The sequence below is a fragment of the Zophobas morio genome, unplaced genomic scaffold (genome assembly GCF_036711695.1).
Source record: "Zophobas morio isolate AGI-343-1 ecotype UQ-CSIRO unplaced genomic scaffold, CSIRO_AGI_Zmor_V1 ptg000005l, whole genome shotgun sequence".
Classification (NCBI taxonomy): Eukaryota; Metazoa; Arthropoda; class Insecta; order Coleoptera; family Tenebrionidae; genus Zophobas; species Zophobas morio.
In genome coordinates, this window is record NW_026972110.1 from 15,906,657 (window position 1) to 15,919,354 (window position 12,698).

The window sequence follows — 12,698 nt, forward strand, 5'->3', positions numbered from 1 at the left end:
AGAATCTTTCTGTTTAGACTTTCGCCCAATTCTAGTTTCTAGAGAGTCTCTCTGTTTGTTGTTACGTTTTGAGTTTTGCTTACTTTATAATCATGAATATTTTTTTCTAAAAATCTCTTGTATAATGTTTCAAAATTTAAAGGACATCATTACAACAATAGCAGATACGAAGTAAAGAAAATTTTCAATATTTTAATTTAATTTAATAATTTCTATTCTTTCCACTGGAAACCCTGGAGATTATAAGATCAAATCCTGAACCATTTTTTAGCACTTCCCTTAAAAATTGCATAGCTAAACAATTATCAGATCGTATTAATCGCTTTAAATGCCAATCATTACAGTGGCGACCCCTGACCTTTTGATTGATGAGTTAAATATGAAGATATAAAACAGACTGTTATTTATTACCAATTAATTGTTTGACGGAAATAAATACAAAAATACATTCAAAAAAAGTAGAAAAGTGTTTATCCACATACTATCACTATAATTTTATCGTCGTAAGACAGACGATGATTTTTTATGAAATATTCAACTGAATTCATTATTTTTATTTAAAATCAAATATTTTAAAAGTCATAGTATAGATATTTTTACGAAAGAAACCCATACCCCGCCCCGGTACGACGCCTATGGGTTCTTGTATGTACATACAGCAAGGATGACTCAGCGGCCGGGCGGGGTTCGCTAAAGAAAAGCCTGGAAGTCGCGATTTGTATTCCAAAAAGACCTTGCGAAACATCTAGAAGACTTTAAATAGAGGCCACCTTCGGAACGAGATGATTCAGTCAATTCAGTCCTCGAGAGTACAGTCAAGTTGCGCCGGAATTATTTTATACATAATCGCTGTGTAATTAGTCGTGTAAATTCGAGTTATTGAGAAATAGATTGTTGAGTTTACCCACGTCGATTTTTAATACCCATAACCCATAACACATGCAAATATTGTTTTCTACGTCAGTGTTGTATGTATTAACAAAGTCTTGTACTACGTTTTACCAATTAATATCAAGTTAACACATCTAAAGAAATAGTTAAAAATAGTAAAAGCTCTTCGAGAATTTTGCGGATTAATACAGTTGTGAAATAAATGAACTGTCGAGCATAAAACACATTTCCCTCTGACTACGAAATAACAAATTAATAACAGAGTTCCAAGAAACTTTAAAAGACCAAGCTCTATACAAATTCAGATAACACTAATTTATGCAAACATGAAAAGCACATTAATTAAAAACAACAGTTCAGCAAACTGTCTCGGTGTCATGGTAACTGCAGTAACGGTCAGTTTTTTTTAATTAGAAAATATATCAATTTGTAACCTGTACGTGAATAATACGTACGTTCGACCTCTCATTTCCGTATCTTAAAATTAATTAGATCTTCTGTCGTTGGTGATTTTATTAGATGTCTGAAATTATCTGAATCTCCTTAAAAAATTTAAGACGGTTAAGGCCTATCAAAAGGTTGGTAATGCCATTTTAAGTATGATTAAATAAATAAAAAATGCCCTAAGATTAAAATTTCTTTGGGCCCCGATCTTAAATTTTTACTTTTCGAACTGGATTTGATTACATGAAGTTTCTATAAAGAGAATGAAGTGGGTACAATTTATTCGGCAAAATTTTGAGATGACGTCATCAATTTTTTGGGGGGAATAAACAACTGATTAACAATTTACCATGCTTACAGTAACTTTAAAACGTCTGCAGGATTTCAGAGTATTCAGTGTTGCAATTCTTGATTTATTCAATAAAATAAATTGACTGATTCATCTTTTTTAAGTGACCTTGTATAAGCAAATATAAAAAATGAGATTCTTGATTTGATCAATAAAAAATTGATCGAAGGTTATAAGTACAATACGACAAATCCATCTTTTTGAAAAAATTATACGATTTTCGTTTTGTGATAACCGCTGTAAAGTAAAAACCAGAAGCATAAATAACACCCCTTGTCCTTCAGCTGTAGGTAATAGCAATCTGAAGTGCAAGTGTTTAAGTTTATACATCGAAAGAATGTCACGTAGAAGTTAGCATGATTTGAATGAGTTTGTCTTCTCAAATCGGGACTAAAATTTTCAATTCAATCACAATGGAACAAAATCTTATATTATTATAATTTTTATTTTATCATTATTATATAAAGACGTGCGTATTCTTCAAATTTTCGAGAAAATGGGGTGACTCGTTCTTAATTTGACCAATAAAAAAATTGTGATGACGTCATCAACATGGATAATTCTCGTCACAGTGGGCTACGGAGATGTTCAAACCGTGTCGGGAATAAAACGTTATTATAGCTTGCAAATTTCTTGGGAAAATTTGAACGTTTAGCGAAAAAACTGAAAGTGGAGTCGTACACTACAAGTATATGAGTATATTTTTGTGTAACATTCAAATCATTTTAGAATACCATTCTTTGAAATGACGTCAATTGTTGGTGGGGATGATTGGCCAAATTTTGGTTAGTATTTAACCATCTACATGATATTTTCTAATATACGTACAAAATTTGACAACAATCGGTCCAATGGAGATTACGTGTCTAATAAAAATGCATACATACATACAGACAGACAAACAGACAGACAGACAGACAAACTGACAGACGGAAACGGGACATTACTTTTTTCGTACTGTAGGGGTCACGAAACGTCGAGAAAAAAAAGTGACCATTCCGATAACCTAAATTACAATACTTCCTTCGCTTACGCTTGGGAAGTAAAAAACGAAAAATTGCGCGCAATCTGCACAGGTACGGAAAACATTAAATATATCTAAAGCAGATAACCACAGCGAAAAATACGACGTAATCTACAAATACTATTTGAGTAAGTAATAGAATTAACTAATTAGAGAATTTTTTTCTTGTGCTCCTATTATCAAACTTTATCCACTATGTCACTTTGAAATAGTCAATAACAAATTTTGACAACAGGAAGTAAGTGAGCTTGCACTTCCATCAATTTTAAGCAAAATTTGTTCATACCATGAAACAATTTTTGTGGAACAGTGATCACGGTGTATATTATTAATACATAATACATGCTTAACTTTTTATGTTTATACATCGAAAGAATCCGACTATTAAGCACTTACAGATGCTGGTTGACCAGAACAAGCGGCGGCGGCGGCAGGGATTTGTATTAAAAGAAAATGACTAATTACATTGGTCAACAACCAAAATACTCCTTCAATAAAAATGTGTGCACTTAATGCAGTTTTTCATATAGATTTCAAATCTGCTCTCCAAATTTTTCCATCACGTCACATTTTTGTGCTACACGTAATTTTATATCGTAAAATTGTCATTTTTCACATAAAACGTGCATCTGTACTGCCCTTATTACACCAGTTGAAAAAATCAGATTCGATGATTTAGTCAAGTAGGCATGTGTCACAATTTAAATGACATTTAGAAGTTACGTCAAAATTCTCGTTGTGTGTAATTTTGCAAAATGAGTGTAATACTAAAAAAAGATCGCACTTACAATTGGTTTCACAAAAAACAGGACAAGATGAGTAAATCAGGTGCTCATAGATCGAAAAGGAATGGGAATATGACGTTTATGTCACTTTCATTTGTCCCGTTTTTTTTTTGAAACCAATTGTATATGTGTAAGAACAACCCTAATGTATTTTGTTACATCTGCGGCCAATATGCTATAAAATGTCAACGTCTGCATATATCGCATATTATTAAATTGATATATCACCAATATCTCGGTCTCGAAGCAAGGGATCAGGATAAACAATGGGAGATTATTGTTGGTTCCTGCAAAGGGAGTGTTCATCGAATTGTTACAGTCGTCAAGCAAAAAGAAAACGATTTTAAGCATCTAAAATTAATTAAAATTATTTATTCAAATCCTTATAAATAAAATTTGCTAATTATTTCATAAAAATTATTATTATTGGGCAAGGTATTATTTTTTTGAAAAGTGCTAAAATCGTGTTTTTTCGTATTTTGGACTCCAATAAAAATTAAACTAGACGTGCACAAACGGCAAAAATAATTTTTATAGAAGTTTTAGGATACAAGGAAATCATTTATGCCCAAAAGACAAAAAGCGTATGACTGCGATTTTTTTTTGTAGACCTGTGATTATTATCAGTTAAGCTACCATGGAGGAAAACGTTGTGAATACTATTTTTGGTAAGTAGCTATTGTTATGATAATTATTACGCCTCCTATTTCATTATTATTAAATATGGGAAAGAGGGACAACTTTAAGATATTTTTATATCCCACTGTTTAGAACCACTAACATTTTGTAAACACGTACAACATCTAAGTTATTGTTTTTTTGAATAAATCAGTATTAAGCTTTTTACTGATCCCACAATTCTACCCTAAAATTGTTCAGTTTGCTAACTTTCCACATATTTAGAGGCATTCTACTATTTCACTAGTTTCTAAGAGGACGAATAGAAATGAAGTAGTGAATTACAGACCCATATTTCATCATGAGTTTGTGAAGTTTGTGACTATATCTACACATGATATTTTATTAGTCAAACTGATCATTTTTTCTGATTCATTACTGTATTTAATGACTTCTTATTTATATAGAACTCACTGTATTAAATATAATGACTTTGGATGTATCAGACAATATTCTCGCTTCGCCTCTTTGGACTTTGCACCCCCCCCTCCAATTTTCGAGAGTACTTCAAGGATTGGTGTCTGGACCTCTTTTGTTTTTGATTTATATAAATTTAAAAATCTTCAGTTTTCTTCATGTATACTACAAAATGACCTCCAACAATTCCTTCATGGAGAAATTCTCACTATCTTCCAGTAAATATTGACACGTACTTTGTAGTCATTCTCTAACAAAAATACTCAAAATATTTGTATCTCTTTAATTTCAAAAACACTATTTTGTCCAGAATTGATTCCTTTTGTGATTTGGGTGTCACATTAGATGCCAAACTCAATTTTCTAAAACGTGTTAATGACACTGCTCTAAAGTCACTTGATTTTATACTATTTGCGGATTCTGTTCTTACTGATAGAAGATCCAAACTTGAATCTGCAAAAAGTAGAGGATCGTTTAGATTTAAAGATTTAAATCCAACAGAGGTCATTTAATCAATCTTTCACTGTTTCAAGGCCAGAAATATATACTTCATTCTTCGAAAATTTTGAAATGTGAATATGTTTGTATTATGTTTTTTGGACAAAACTCAGAATATCTGAATGTTCAACGAGACGTACTTTTTAAATTGCCACTAAAATTCTGCGACGATGATTCCCTAGTTATCAATATTTCTGGTATTTTTATACAACCTACTTGTAACTTCGAAAACCTCAAAATACATTTTAAAAATATTCGTTTTCGCCCGACCTCAGAGAGGACCCGTCCACTGTTGAGCTGAAAAACGGTCGTTGTAATGTCCTCAGACGTCGTATTGTTAATTCATTTCTTGTGTCAGCAACTTCGGTCTCTACGGGTGCTCAAATTCGTGGAATTCATTTAAAAGATCGTGAGTCCCTCCGTGATACTCGCAATTGTAATTGAGTGGGTTACCAGGCGCCGGATCAGGCGATTATTCCGGGTCTCTCCGGGGTCTCTGTCATTTTGTCACACCGCGTGATTTAGTAACGAGTTGCAGGCTGGCGACCAGCGAAAAAAGTCACTTTTGACCGAGGACGAAGGTCAAAGCCGGCAGGTTGTTTCCAGGCAATAAACATCGCAAATCCTCGCTGTCCTGTTCCGGATAGTGGGCAGAAAAACGAGAAAAAGACCATGTTTATTATGTCCATAAACATGTCACATATCGTTTTTTGCTGATTGTTTCTTTTATATATAACCGTTTAGATAATGGTTTGTCGCGAAGGTGATCCGGTATGCGGATTTTGGAAGACATCCGGCCAGCCTTCGCTGGCGTTGGTAGCGTACAAGATTTACTGTTAGTCATATGTGATATATTGTCGCAAAAAGCGTAAATTATGTTGACTGGTCTATCTAACGAGTTTTATTCAAGATTGTGCCGAGTCTGTGACATAATAACCTAGTGACTCATCTAATTTATAAATTTCAAATTTATGGCTGCTGGATTTATAATCTCATCTTGAACTAATTTTGGCCAGAATACATAAGTTTTGCAATTTCGATTAGTGGGAATAAAAATAGCTATTACAGATTTGCAGTTTCTCTTTTTTATTCGTATGACATCATATTAAGGACAAATTGCACACCACCGTTCTAATCACAAAGGACATTGAGTAATTTTCTTAGTTCATTTATGCGACAATAACGCCGGTCAAATGAAAGTAAGCATTATTTAGAATGATAATAAAGTAAAGCACCAAACGCAATAAAATCTTAACAAAAGCAGGTCATTGGAACTCACTAAAAGCTTCATTTTTCACTGATTTATCCACCTCAATCCGTTACTATGACGTCATCAAATATTTAAGTTAATTTTTTTGCAACTTATCAACCTTCATGGAATCGCCAGTTTACAATAATAGCTAGAAAAAAAGTTTTAGGAAAAAACCTTCGATTATAAATGGTTTGTTTAGTTCTTTTTAACGATTGTATCAAATTGATGTGTAACATTTAACATAGAACAACTAACCATATTGGCCTCTAACGCGTCACAATTAGGTATATAAATCATACAAACCGTCTCTGTATTTGGATTATAATTTTTTATGACAAAATCGTAATTAGGCTCGTAGTTGAAGTCCAAATTTTTTAGGAATGAGAAGAGTCGAAGTTTATCCAGGAATAACGTACGTAGTATGAAGAAATTACTATTACTGAAATGTTGTTATTGATAATGTAATGGATTTAACGCAAACGCTGAATGAATCACTGATATCAAACCATTATACTGACTATAGCGATAATAAAATAACTAGTACACACCTCTAATGTTCCATGCACTATTATTATCACATTTCTTTGTCTTCACCAACGGTTTGAGTAGAAAAAATATACAGTCGAGGACTCTACATATATGTTCTATATACCTACAGTGTTTTTTATGGATTGATGTACAATTAATGTTTTTTTATGATGCTCAGAAAGTACAAGTTGACAAGGGTATACAGAATTACGTACAGAAAATTTTGAAAAATATTAACCTTTAATTTCTAGTAAAATGCTTAATAATGATATTACAAAAAAGATGCGAGATATACAAACACAGATAAGATTGCAAGCGAAGAGAGAAAGTTGTTAAAATCGGATTCTATAAGCTAAGTATAGATGGGAAAACATGGAAATGGGATAAAACCCAAAGAAGATTGGAGCCAAAAAACTAAGAAGGAACGTAGGGGAAACAAAAACAATAACGAAGGCGGCTCTGGACAAGGACAAAAAAAAAGGAAAACGAAACACATAATAACAAAGGGGCAAGAGAAGAGGAAGGAGTAGGTAGAAAAAGACCAGAAGTACTCTGGGGTGCAAAGAAACCGAAACGAAGCAAAAAATTTTCGAAATGAAACAATGAACGTGGAATGTCAAAACCATGTTGAAAACATCTAAGTTGGTCCAAGTTCTAAAAGAGATGGACCTTTTGAATATCAAAATTTTAGGAGGATGTGAAATAAGATGACCAGAAGTAAGAGAACTCAGAAACACAAATGGAAGCCTGTTATTATGCTCAGGGAAAGAAGAAAATGAAATAAAAATCTGGAATCCAATTTCGGACAGAATAATAACTGCCAGAATAAAAACCTCCATCAGGAAAATTAAAGCTATCCGGTGCTATGCACATACAGAAGTGGCAGAACAGGAACAAAAAGAAAACTTCTAAGTACCAACAACTACCAGACATAACAAACAAGGCTAATAAAGGAAACATAACAATTGTAGTGGGAGACTTAAATGCCAAAGTAGGAAGCAAGATCGAAATAATCGAGAAGACAATGGGTAAACACGGGATAGGAATGATGAACCACAATGGAGAAAGACTGGTGGAGCTATGTTTAGGAAATAACTTTGTAATAGGAGGAATATTATTTCCACACAAAACTAGCAACAAGATAACATGGGTATCACCGGATCAGAAGACACAGAACCAAATTGATTATATACTGATAAGCAGACAATGGAGAGGATCTCTAATGCATGTACAAAACAAAAGATCAGCAGACGCTATTAATAGTAGATATAAGGATAAAACTAAATGCCAGAAGAAAACACAGAAATCTTATAAGACAAAAGAGATTTAACCTGAGAAATGAAGAAAAGATAAAAGAAATATTTTAAGGAACAGCTGAAGAAGTTTTGTGATATCAAGAAGAAAATAGGAAGGAATGGGTGAGCGATGATACATAGAAACCAATTCAAGAAAAGAAAAGAATAAATGTAAAACTGCTAACGACAACTGAAGAACAAGTAAAACGATGACAAGAATATTATAAAGAGATGTAAAGCATAAACAAACAGTTCAACAACAAGAAGAAAATCATGTCAACTACTACACAGAGTCCATTTGTCAGATAAAATAAAAATACAGAAAGGTGTTAAACAAGGATGTATTCTATCGCCTATATGTTATTCAATATATGTTTAGACTACATATTGAACAAAGCAATAGAAAAGAAAAACGGAATTGCATGGAACTACTTTCAGGGAAAAAGATTAACAGACCTCGAGTACGCAGACTTAGTTTCAAGATCAATTGAAGATTGGATGGGAAAATGTTACAAAATTTAGAAGAACAAGCAATGAAATTTGGATTTGATATAAATGTACAGAAAACAGTCGAAATGAGAATAGGCATGGAAGAAAAGCAAGAAAAACTCTGCTTAAAGGGAAAGGAAATACAGAAAGTGAACCAATTTTGCAACTTAGGCAGCATAATCAGTAGGGAAGGAGGAGCAGTATTCGACATAAAACAGAGGATATGGAAAGCAGAGGGGCGTTTGCGAAATTGAAAAATATGGAAGCTCAGCCTAGCTGCAAAGTTTTATTAACAAGGGTTTGCAAAAAAATTTAAAAATCTTCTGGCCCAAGACCATCACAAGTAAAGAGCTATGGGCAAGATTTGTGCAAGAACCAATAAGAAAGGAAATAAAACGAAGAAAATAGAACTGGATAGGGCACATTTTGAGAAAAGAACTTGATGAAATCCACAGACATGCACTAAATGGACTATGGAAGGGAAACAAAACAGAGGAAGACCACGTTTAACCTGAAAAACAGAAACAGAAGAGGAACGCAAGAAAGTAGGGGAAGGATGGAAAAATTCGCAAAAATGGCAATGAATAAAAAAACAGTGGAGGCACCTCGTGGAAGCGCTATGCTCCGTAGTAGAGTAAAAGGATATTATAACTACATATTAGTACTTATCTACTACCCAAATTTAGTTCCATTGGAAATATGATATTCTTCACTTTGTCACAGCTCGGTTTTTGCACTCTTTCTATACGAAAATTTGGTTGATTTTGTTATATATTCTAATATAATTTTTATGGTTCCATTAATTTTTTTGAAAGTGATCAAGAAACAAGTTTTAATTAAATCAATACTAAAATTTCGAAGTCGTCTATTGTTGGGTAAGACCCGCGAAGAACGGCTAGGGTTCCACCCACTATCCTTTCACTTTTGTAAATTTTATAAATACTAGTAAGAGTCAATTACTGAGGTATAAATATAAGTCTTCCAAGATACTGCGATTTTATTTTCTCATCTGTGTGCCATTATGGTAACCCGTTGTGACCATAAGCGAGATTTTAAATTCAATGTAGCATTCCAGTTACATACATTTTTTGTTTTTCCAGTCGGATTATACTTTTTTCGGTCCTCCGAACCGGATCGTACATCATTTCTACGACAACTGTAAAATTGAATGATACAATAAGAGTCTTCAAAGCAGTTTGTTAAAAATCTGGATGAATTGTTTGAAAGCATGTTATCCATCCTATATTGTTAAACTGAAATTTACTTAACAATATTGGGAAATGACGTTATTAGTTTTTTGGAGTTGATTAAAAGGCAAATTTTGAATAGCGTTTTACGTGACAATTTTTGCAAATTTTAGTCTAATGCCATAGCTGTTAAGGTTTTAAGCAACTTCCACTTTTTACTTGGCGTGCGTAACCTAAGAAGTATGTAATAGGGTCCATCCGGCGAAATTACTATTTTTATCAGATACAAATCTCCGAAACTACTGGATCGAATATTGTCAAATTTTATATGTAGGTATTTTAAGAAAATCGTGTAGATGGTAAAACGTTAATCAAAATGTTGCATAGCAAATGTTATTTGAATTTTATAATATAACATACTACTAAAGTTGTGGTTTATGAATCCGCTTTGATTATTTATTCTAGACATCCAGATTTTTGGAAAAAAATCAAAATTGTCAAACAACGTTTATAATTTACCTTTGAAACTTCAAAACCGAATGATGTGAAATCTTGTAATGTTGTAAGGTCATCGTAAGCTTGGTAAATCGTTATCAAATTTCCACGTCAGGTCTTCCATCAGAAACAACACATTTCGTTTTCTTGTAGTAATGTACATCACAATTTCGAAAAATCTTCTTCTGAAATAGAGTGATAAATTTTTTGTTCTACTACGACCTTCTAAAGATAAGTGTTCCATAATATTTATTACATAAAATGAATTTAAATTACTTCTAACACTTATTTTCCGCATCCTTGGCAAAACAGAACCCGAACAATTTGTCTTACTGCATTTTTTGACTCTTCGTCTAATTTATCAAAAGTATCTTGACGTTTTGTGCTTTTTGTTAAATGACGTAAGATTTGTGGCAACTTTAATTTCCTTAAAAGTAAATCACTCACAAGTTCACACTTCACATTTGTTACAAGGCAACAAACGTTTGCTAATTCTTTCCTCTCATTTATCACTCCACTCATAAGCTACTTAAGTATCCTTAAATTATGTGTACCTGCTGAGAATTTATCGATTCTACATCGCACCATTTTTGTATTAATGAATGCATTTTATTTCAGTTTTACTGAATATTTCAAAATAGTCACGAATTATTTACCGACTATTGTTTGTCACTCCAATAGCATTCGTAATTTGGAAAAATAATGATCGCATTAAGTTTACAGAAAAGGACAAAGATTTTTCTTTTCTATTTAATTCAGTGTAGTGAGTGAAAATACACTTTAAACCTATAAAAGTCAATCAAATTAAACTTGTTTGAAATTTTACTAAAAACAGTAGACTTTAATTTCGCCATTGACTTCACCTGCGAAAAAATACAGCAAAACGAACACAAGCAAACCCTGTTACAAGATTATTTAAATGCATACATGTTTCTCATCCTTGATAATCGTTTATATTCCGCCAATAATTAAAATCGCTAGAGTGTAATCGATTTCGTGGTCCAGTGGTTAAACGACGACCGGTAACGACATCTACTTAAAGATTCCACAGACTTCCTCTCATCGCCAGCACCGTTCCCAATACGTCCAATTTTGATAAATGATGAACAAGACAAGACCAAAAGTAAAACAAATCGACAACAATCGTTGGTAAACGTGTAATGACACCGTCATAACGCACAAAACTATTACAAAACGCTCATTGTAAAGCGCGGCCTGTAGCAACAACATAAAATCAATTTCAAAACGATTGATCATTGCGAACAATAAATAATAGCAGAACGAAAATACTCAAGGGCGATTCCGGTGTTATACACGCAGTAGAAAAAAAGTGCATTGTTAGAATGATTGTTAACTGGGAAAGTCGTGATTTTAGACATTTCTTAGCCTTGGACCGCCATCTAAGGCAGAGAAATGTATCATCTTAATAAATGAATCACGATGGAGATAAGTCGCCGTCTGTGTCATGGCAAATCCGGTATTCAAAGGGTTGCGAAAGACATGGACCATTAACTACTGAATCAGTATTGAAATGTGTAGGAGAAAAGTATCTATTGACATTATCAGATGCGCACATTTAAGTACAAAACCGCTTCAGTCGAAAAATTGACCATCATTAAAGACGGAACGACTTCTATATTAGTTGTATTATGTAGCTTGACGAAATTTGAATTTTAAATATTTCATAGGAGATTATTTTTAAAATAAAATTACTTTTACCAAGCACTGTTCCTTTCTACAGAAGTCGTAAATGTAAATTCACTCTTTATTATAGTTTTTACAAAAGATTGTTTAATCGTGAGTATTAATTTACATGTATATATTTAAATTTTACGACCTGATTTTATATGATAATAAAACAAACTTTTAGAAATTAAAGTTTCCCCAAAATTAAGTGTTGAAAACTAGAATGTTGCAAATCATATACATCACGTTTTTATTAAACACGTAAAATGTTTAAAAATTCTGCAGTTGTGTAAATGATTTATTTCGGCATTAAATATTAATGAATTTCTGAGAGAATTATTAATTGCTGCCATTATTTTTTATTTGCTTATTTGCGGATGAGCTGAACGTTTCCCAGGAATAGGAAAGAATGTCTTAATAAAGTGAAAATAACCAAATTTCCAAAATTTATTGCGTGTGTTGCAATTTTTTATTCACCTGAGATATCTGCGTTAATAAAGAATATGTACAGATTATTTTAACAATTACTTTCTTTTCTTGCATTAATCTTAATAATGTTTTGTTATGAGAAAAGTTAAACAGAGCTATTTTATTTTACTCACATCTTGCTAATCGTTAAAAATGCAAATATATGTCCATTTTTATGACAAAGAATGTTAAAGTTATTGTTTCATTCATTT

General features: G+C 32.6%; 1 long non-coding RNA gene across 2 annotated transcripts; it reads right to left on the reverse strand.

Moving 5' to 3' along the window:
* Positions 1 to 4,751: 4,751 nt before the first annotated feature.
* LOC135120068 (uncharacterized) lies at positions 4,752 to 10,709 on the reverse strand. Of its 2 annotated transcripts, XR_010278491.1 has the most exons (4): positions 10,609 to 10,709; positions 10,357 to 10,517; positions 9,734 to 9,806; positions 4,752 to 5,041 (listed from the first exon to the last, which is right to left on the reverse strand). It is a non-coding gene; the product is annotated as an uncharacterized LOC135120068 (long non-coding RNA). The 2 variants fall into 2 exon arrangements; XR_010278490.1 differs by lacking the exon at positions 4,752 to 5,041 and having other exon boundaries at positions 9,630 to 9,806.
* Between the last annotated feature and the right edge of the window lie 1,989 nt (positions 10,710 to 12,698).